Here is an 8,237-nt window from a genome sequence, read left to right as displayed (position 1 = left end):
TTTGCCCACGAGATGTAATGATTCTGTTCCATTTTGAAAAAAAGGTCTGAGAAAGTGTACAGGTCTAATTATATATACATATTTATACACGTGTATTTTTGTTTATTGTTACATTTTGACATTGGACTTTCTATTAAATAATTTTTAACAGTTGGCCTGGCTTGGTGCTTTTTTTTTATGCCTTTCTTCCTTCCTGGGTCTCAGGGAAGGGACCGTGATAAATGTCTGGGCAAGATCTTGTGTCTTGGTCCCTCTGGCCTTCTCTCTTCTTCTCTCTTCTATGTGCATAAGGGCTTCTCCTTGCCATTCCTTTAAGTCCTTCTGTTTTCACAGGATGTGTACTACGTCAAGCACCCACTGGGACAGCCCCCAACCTTGTTTTCATCACCTCCGACTTTCAGGGGCAGCCTGGTTCGTCCCATCAGCTTGTGCAAAACCACAGATTCACAGACTTGATGAAGTTGCAAGAATGAGCAATGATAAGAAATGATGCGTGAGCCTTTTGTATCTCTTGTTCGTCCACCACCATCACCACCACCACTATACACTGTCCTAACTTCAAGCCCTTAGACAAGTTACTGAACCTTCCTGGTCCTAGTATACCTTATCAGGAAAAACAATACTCCTTCCAGGGTTGGGGGTCGGGGGGTGGGGGGCCGGGCTGGGACCTCACACACAGCCCCCCGGACTTGCCCCTTCCCTCAAGGTCTCAGAAACCGCGGTCTGCAGTCCAGACCTTGAGGAAAATGTGTGGCAGGGGTGGAGTGAGCCTGGATAACTGAGTGAGTGACTAAGACTTCCTTATTCGGCTCAAAACATCCGCGGAGAAATACAAGCCAGGGGCTCCCCTGCCAGAAGGTGGGTTCATGGCTCAAAGAAATGGTATTAACTAGGGGTCCTCAAACTTTTTAAACAGGGGGCCAGTTCACTGTCCCTCAGGCCGTTGGAGGGCCGGACTATAGTTTAAAAAAAAACTAGTCGGCTGCTAAGCAACAGGCAGCGGCGGCAAAAACACCCGGTGGGCCGCATGTGGCCCGTGGGCTGTAGTTTGCGGACCCCTGGTGGGAAATGGTCAGGCACAGGTAAGATTTGAGAATCCCCCACCTCCAGACACCAAATAAAAGAGAAGGTGTCACTTGGTTTGCGGCCTCATTGGTGCGTGTAAGACAAGCTTTCACTGATGGTCTGTCTACTCCAGGGGGCAGGGTCTCCATGGTGGTGGCTGCCATTAGAATCACCTGGGGAGCTTTCCAGGCCTCAGGTCAATGAAATCGGGATCTCGGGGAGCGGGGGTTGGGCCCTTTTAAGTCTCTCCCCAGGCGACAGGGAGGGTCCCAGAGCCACTTGTTACCATCACAGGCCCCTTCTCACTGTCACCAGCACCCTGGGCCCATCCTGGCCAGCTCCCAGGGTGCTGGGGTGTTTTGTAACGTGCCCCCCTCCCCGGAGGCTGGGGAGAGAGATCCTCACCCTTGCAGGCTGGGCCTGCTGTGTAAATTCCAGTGTGGGCTCTATGGCCTCCTCCCCTTCCCTCTCAAGCCCTTCCCCCCATCCCCCCAAATATGAATTGTAGAGACTATTGATACTGAATTCAGGACTGTCCTTTATTCACATTAAAAACACGTGGATCTTGAAAGGATAAACGGTGTCTGGAGAAATGATTGGCTGCAGGTTGTCACGTGCTCTCCGTGGCTGCCGGTCTCTGCCAATCAGCAGCAAGAAGTGAGTGCTCCGGAGGCCGAGGGCTGGGATGGCCGCCTTCACTGTCTGTTGGTCCCATTAGACAGGGAGCAGATTTAAGCCAATTCAGTGGCCACTCATTAAAGGTCCTGCACCAGCTCCTCTGACAGGCGGGTGTGTGGAGAGCTGCGGAGGCCGTGGCGGCAGGAGCCTGAGGGTGCCACAGCCACCCTGTCCCTGTCGTGGGGGGAAGAGGCCAGAACCTAGGGGAACTCCCGTGCGTGAGCAATGCAGACCCCCACGGTCTCCGGGCCATCGAGCTGGTGAGTAGGAAAACTGGAAACGCAAACGGGAAGCTTGGGGAGGTGGAGAGGGAGGGAGGGCGGGAGCCAGGCTGCCTGCGTGCGCTCACAGGCCTCCCGGCAGGCATGTCCCCAATGAGCGGTCCTGGGTGGCGTGCCGTCCAGGAGGGACAGATGCGGGGCAGCTGTTTCGGGTGGAGGAAGGGAGGCCTCGGGCATCCTGGGAGGAGGCGGCTCCATGCCAACCCAGGCAAAGAAGGGAACCACACTGAGTCCCAGGGCACAGCAACTGCAGGCACCCGGGTGAATGGCCCTGTGAGTGAACTAGAAGCCGGGCCTCTGCCCCCCGGTAACCTGATCCTGGCTCTCCCACTTCCTGCTGTGGGACCTTGGGCGAGTGGCCTAACTTCTCTGAGACCCAGTTTCCCTGTTGTACCATGCGGATCGTAGGGGTTACAGGGGTCATCCCGAGCAGGGAGGACATTTAGTCGCCGCTCATCAAGTTGCAGCGACTGCTGTGAGGACGGATCAGTTGGGGCGGAATGATGGTTCTGACATCACATTTCCCCAGGATGACTCCGCTTTGGCTAAGAAGCCCATCTCACCGGGGACTTGAGGGCGGGAACTGGGTGCTGGTCACAACCAGGTTTCAATGTGTGAGGAAGCTTCAGTGTGCCCCTGGGTCTTCCTACTCTCCCTGATGACCCAGGTTGCTTATATACTGGAGGGTCCTCAAGCTTTTTCCTTCCAGGTGTGAGTCTTTGTGGGGGGGGGGGGGGCAGGGGGATGTTTGAGGTCAACTCTGTGGCCTGTGGAGGGAGATGAGGGCACCTGGAGCACCAGAACCCCAGAGACACAAACACCGGATTATCTCAAGGATAAAAGAGGATTTAGGGCGGCTGGATTGAAAGCTTCCCTTTTTCCTTTTTTGGGGGGCAAAGGCCTGGGAGTAGGGCGTGGGGACTGAAAACAGACAGAGCCTTGTTAGGGACTTGAATTTTCGCTTGTAGACTGAAGGCGCTTTGAAAAGGGGTTTTTCTCCTTTGAGGGCCCCTCCCATCATGTGCCATCGAACCCGATCTTTAAATCCAAAACCCCATTTGTATGCTGGTCTGGTCATGGGAGACTGGGATCCTTGCGGGCCCCAGGCTCGGTGTGTAGCTATGAATGTTCAGGGGAGCCTTCAGCTGATACAAAAAAACGAGTGCGGGGAAGCCAGCCAGCACCCCTCCCTGCATCCTCACCCCACAGCGGGGCCCTGGGAGCGGGTGGGGGTGGGTCCACCTTTGCAACTGCGTTTCGCTGGATCATCTCTGTTGGTTGTAATCAAGGCTCTCAGTCCCCGCTAGTACAGCAAACCATGAGGGCCTGGTCAGGCCAATGACCAAGTGCCCAGCATACCAATGACCAGGCCTCTGGGGACAATCGGAGCAAGCGCTTGACATTCCACCCGGGAGCCTGGCTGCTCCCTGTCGGGGGACGTATGCGTCTGGGGTAACATCCCAGCTGGCAATTCCCAAACTTGCCAGGAGTTCAACCTCTGCTGTCCCGGCTATAACTGGTAACACCCCACCTCCACCGAGGGTTTTGGGGTGTAATCCTGCTTTTCTGTTTCTTTAGTAGAGGGACCCCTCCTTCACACAAAGGCTTTCTTCGGGGTGGGACCCATCTTCGTCTGCCCTGGAGTCATCAACTGTGGGGAAAGGAACTCATTCCCTGGCCCATGTGTTCCCTCTCCTCTGAAAGCAATAATATATATAATGCTGTTTCATCCTGGCCAGTGGTTCAGTCGGTTGGGCATTGTCCCATGCACCATATAGTTACCAGTTGGATTCCTGGTTAACGTACATGCCTGGGGTTTCAGACTGGATCACCATCAGGAGGTGTGCAGGAGCAACCCAAGAATGTTTCTCTCTCACATGGATGTTACACTCTTTCCCGCCCTCTTCCTCTCTCGCTAAAATCAATTTAATATATATATTTAAAGTGCTGTGTCCCGGCCTCTGTGAGCAAGGCGACCCAGCCTCCTGTGGACTCAGTGGTTTCCAGCCGGTGGGTGGTTGTTTTTCCTCCCAACCGTTGGCCAGTCCTGCATCTCACCCAAGGGCTGTGGTTTGGGGAATGTTTTGACTTGGCGGTAGTCGGAGCTGAGAGACCCTTCTGTGCTAAAAGCGAAAATGAATGGTGTGTTTAGAGCCTGCTCACAATTCACAGTATGAGGAGCAGGCGACAATTCTGCTGCTGGGATGCGGGCTCTCTGGGCAGCCCCTGGGAGCTGGCTGTGTGGTCATCCTGGCCCCTGCCCTGAGAGTCCACGGGAAGGGCTCCTGCCCCCACCCCCACCATGGCCACAACGCTTCCAGAAGACGGTGCCTCTGCCCTGGCTGTTTCTGGGCCTCTCCGCAACCCCTTCCCAGAAAGAACGCTCTGCCCCTGGGGCCTGTGCTGTTCTTGGGCTGTGATGAGGCCACTTTTCCTCAACCAGATAAGGTCGGCTCCAGACAAAGGAGGGAAGGGTGGCTGTTTGGGAATGTCTAGAACAGCTTCATGTGTGTCCGAGTTGTGAGGGTTTAGCTCTCCAAGGCGGACACAGACAGCTCACCTGAAGGACGAAGCTGCTTTCCTCCCAGGACGAAATGACAGCCCTGGAGCCTTGGGTACACTCCAGGGTGATGCTGCGTTTCCCTGCATTTGAGGATCTGAAGAGAATCATAGGCTTCTAAACACGCAACCTCATTGAAAACGGATCAGGTTACCAAAGCACCAAAGCTTGCTTCCGAGGTTCACCACCGTTCGGGATGGTGCTCGTCGAAGTTGTCAAAATGAGCAAAACCCTGACAGGCTTTTGTATGCAAACTGGTTTTAAAACTTATATGGAAATACAAAGGCTCTAGAACAAAAAAAAAATCAATTTTGAAAAATAAGAAAAAAGTTGGGAGATGAAAGCTACCTGATTTAAAGACTTATAAAGGTGCAGAAAGAAAGATAATGGGGTCTTGGACATACCCATGGTATAAGCACATGAGTACAGACACATGGATTAATGGAACCGAGTAAGAATCCAGCTACAAGCCCCCACGGTTATGGGAAGGAGGGAGGGAGGGAAGGAAGGAGAGAGGGAGGGAGGGAGGAAGGGAAGAGGGCCAGATACTAACCTTGGAAACTGTCTATATATGGCAGAGGATTAGTCAAGCTTCTCAAATCTTACCTGAGGGGCTCAGCTTGCTGCAGAGGCAGAACTTGGAGCTAACTCCTGTGTTTCCCACTAGACAGGGAGGAATGTGAGGAGAGAGGCTGTGGCCTTCATCTTCTCTCTACAGCATGGCACAGGCCCAAGGACCCCACTTCCTCGTTCACGGAGGATGCCGCCCAGTGAGGCAGGGAAGCGGGGCTGCCTGGCGGGACTCCTCTCCGTTGGTGGACGGAGGATTTTAATGAGTTTTTCAAGAAGACGATAAAGAAGAGCCAAAAACATGGCCATCGGACTGCAGCAACTTATGAGAAAATAAGACCAGGAAACAGCTGGTTAATCTCTCAGGAGAAGCCAAATGAGTTTAATCCTCAGGGAAAGCCGTTTGGTGGGTGCATGGGCAAGGCTGTGCCGGTCACTGCTGCCTGATGAGGCTGCCGTGGGCTCCTCCAGCGTGGGACCAGGGAGGTCAGGGCACCAGGCAGATGGCAGGGCAAACGCAGGAGGGCCTGGCAGTGAGTTTCTGGAGGCCAAGATGGGCCTAAAGCTCCTGTGGCTGGGAGACCTGTGGTGCCCTCATTCTGCCAAAGATTCTGAATGAGACTGAGAAATGCACTTGGGAGGGAAAATTAGATTCCTTTGCTGAACAATAGATTAAGTGGTTCTGAAATGACTGAGAAACAACGAAGATAAACTATCCAAACCCACCTTATGAATCCATCAACCAAGGAAACAGGTATTTCCATTATCCAAGATGTTAGCAAAGCTAAATATAAACATCTCAGAAAGACTAGAATGTCAAATTTGGAAGGGAGGGGAGGAGAGAGGAAGGAGGGCCAGATACCAATCTTAAGAACTGTCCGTATGGTGGAGGATTGGTCAAGGTCCTCATATCCTATCTGAGGGGCTGATCTCGCTGCAGAGGTGGAACTTGAAGCTAAATCCTGGCTTGGCCACCACCTAGCTGTGTGACCTTTGTCAGGCCGCCTAACCTCTCTGGGCCTCAGTTTTCTCATGCAAATAAGGGTGTAGAACACAGGTAAGAAATTGCTCCCAAGAAGGATGGAGATAAGTGACAGGAGTACACATGCCACTCCTAAATGAGTTCTATCTTTTATCTCCCAAGAGAATAGGAGCAGGGACCTTGAATTGCTCAATCACCACTAAGTTTTCTGTACCTCATGCTGTGACTGGCCAAACACAAGTGGAACTTAGGTTGGCCACTTCTCAGTCCGCTGTGCGTGCTCTCTGCACCCAACTGACACCCAGACCTGGCTGTGGCCCCGCCTTGACCTTGACCTGCCAAACAAATCCGCATGCAGGTTCCTTAAGCCATTGCACCATTGGCTCTTCTGTTAGAGCAGCCCAGCCTTCCGCCAGTGACTACAGTGGCCAACATGTCAGCTTTCCAGCTTCCACGGAAAAAAATGGAAGGTCTAGCAACAGTCAAGAGACACTGAGCCCCGGTGGTCCAGAGATCCCACAGAGACAGCCAGGGTCCCTGCCACAGCCTCCTCTCTCTCGCCTGCCTGACTCTTCACTCTTTCCCATGACCTGCCTCACTTGCAGCCAGCTGTGTTTTCAGAAACAGTTGAGCCCCAAAGTAGAGCATGACTCAGGGAGACCAAATGCTGATGACTCACCTGCCTGGCGCTCTCTCTCATGAGTCTGCGCTGCTCTAACCAGTTATCTCAACCGGGTTTGGACCTGGGTCCGACCCAATGGCTCCCCCACAACGAATATTCTATACCATCACCTTTACATTCCTGAAATTAAATCAGAATCACCCCCCTTACACACCATTCTAAAAATCAGTATGAGGCCCTAATGGGAACATAAAGGAGAAGTAAAAGAAAAGAAGCTTATGATAATATCACACGTGTATCATTACGTACAGGTTTGGTGCAATGACATCAGCAGCCAGGGTGAAGGAGCCAGATGCTAACGTGCCCAAATGGAATCACCGGGAACCTGACCGTTGCCAGTGCAGACTGATATGGGTGTGTGATTTCGGTAACTCAAATACCCCCAGTGGCATTGCCATCAGGGATGTGATTTTTTTCCAAAAGATGGACAACTCTGGGTAAAGTCGGGAACAAAGCAAAATCCATTGTTTCCTTGATTTCCACAACAGTGGCGTTCCTGGCAAACTCCACGCACTTGAAAACATGCAACAGATATTCTGAGTGAAATAAAGTTTTGTTTAAGACTCAGCCTGGTTGGTGTGGCTCAGTGGTTGAGCATCACAGTTGGATTCCAGGTCAGGGCACATACCTGAGTTTCAGCTCCATTCCTAGTGGGGATTGTGCAGAAAGCAGCCAGTCAATGAAATCTTTCTCATCATTGATGTTTCTGTCTCTTGCTCCCTCTCCCTTCCTCTCTCTAAAATGAATAAAAAAATAAATAAAAACCTCAGATAATTCCGAACACGTGCTCCACTCAAGAATGCCCAGTGGGCACCCAGCAGTCATGTGGGGTGGGGGCAGTTCTTGGTTGGGACACTGTCCAGAACATTTCTGGCTGTGAGCACCATCCCAACCCAACCACTAGGACAACCAATACATCACATATTTCCAGAGGCCCTCCGGCAGGTCACTCCCCAGGGAGAACCGCTGTCCCAAACCAAGAAGACACACAGAGACATGAAGGCAACATTGATGCTTTTTCTGAACACGACTCGACGTTTTCCTTCATAGCTTGCTGAAAATGAGGTATCTCCGCAGCTTGCTTTTCTGTGGCTCTCTGGACCTGTTAGGCTTTCGCTTAGCCATGGAACGGGCCATGGTCAGAAAGGACTCTGCTAGGCCTGCAGGGGGAGGGACAGAAAGGACTCTGGCCCGGCCAGCATGGCTCAGTGGCTGAGCATCGACCTATGAACCAGGTCACCTTTTGATTCCTGGTCAGCGCACATGCCTGGGTCGCGGGCTCGATCCCCGGTGTGGGTGTGCAGGAGGCAGCCGATCAATGATACTCTCTCATCATTGATGTTTCCATCTCTCTCTCTCCCTCTCCCTTCCTCTCTGAAATCGATAAAAAATACATTAAAAAATAAAATAAAAACATTT

The sequence above is a fragment of the Myotis daubentonii genome, chromosome 18, assembly GCF_963259705.1.
Source record: "Myotis daubentonii chromosome 18, mMyoDau2.1, whole genome shotgun sequence".
NCBI lineage: Eukaryota > Metazoa > Chordata > Mammalia > Chiroptera > Vespertilionidae > Myotis > Myotis daubentonii.
The sequence above is the reverse complement of the archived record's forward strand: the minus strand, read 5'-3'. Positions refer to the sequence as shown.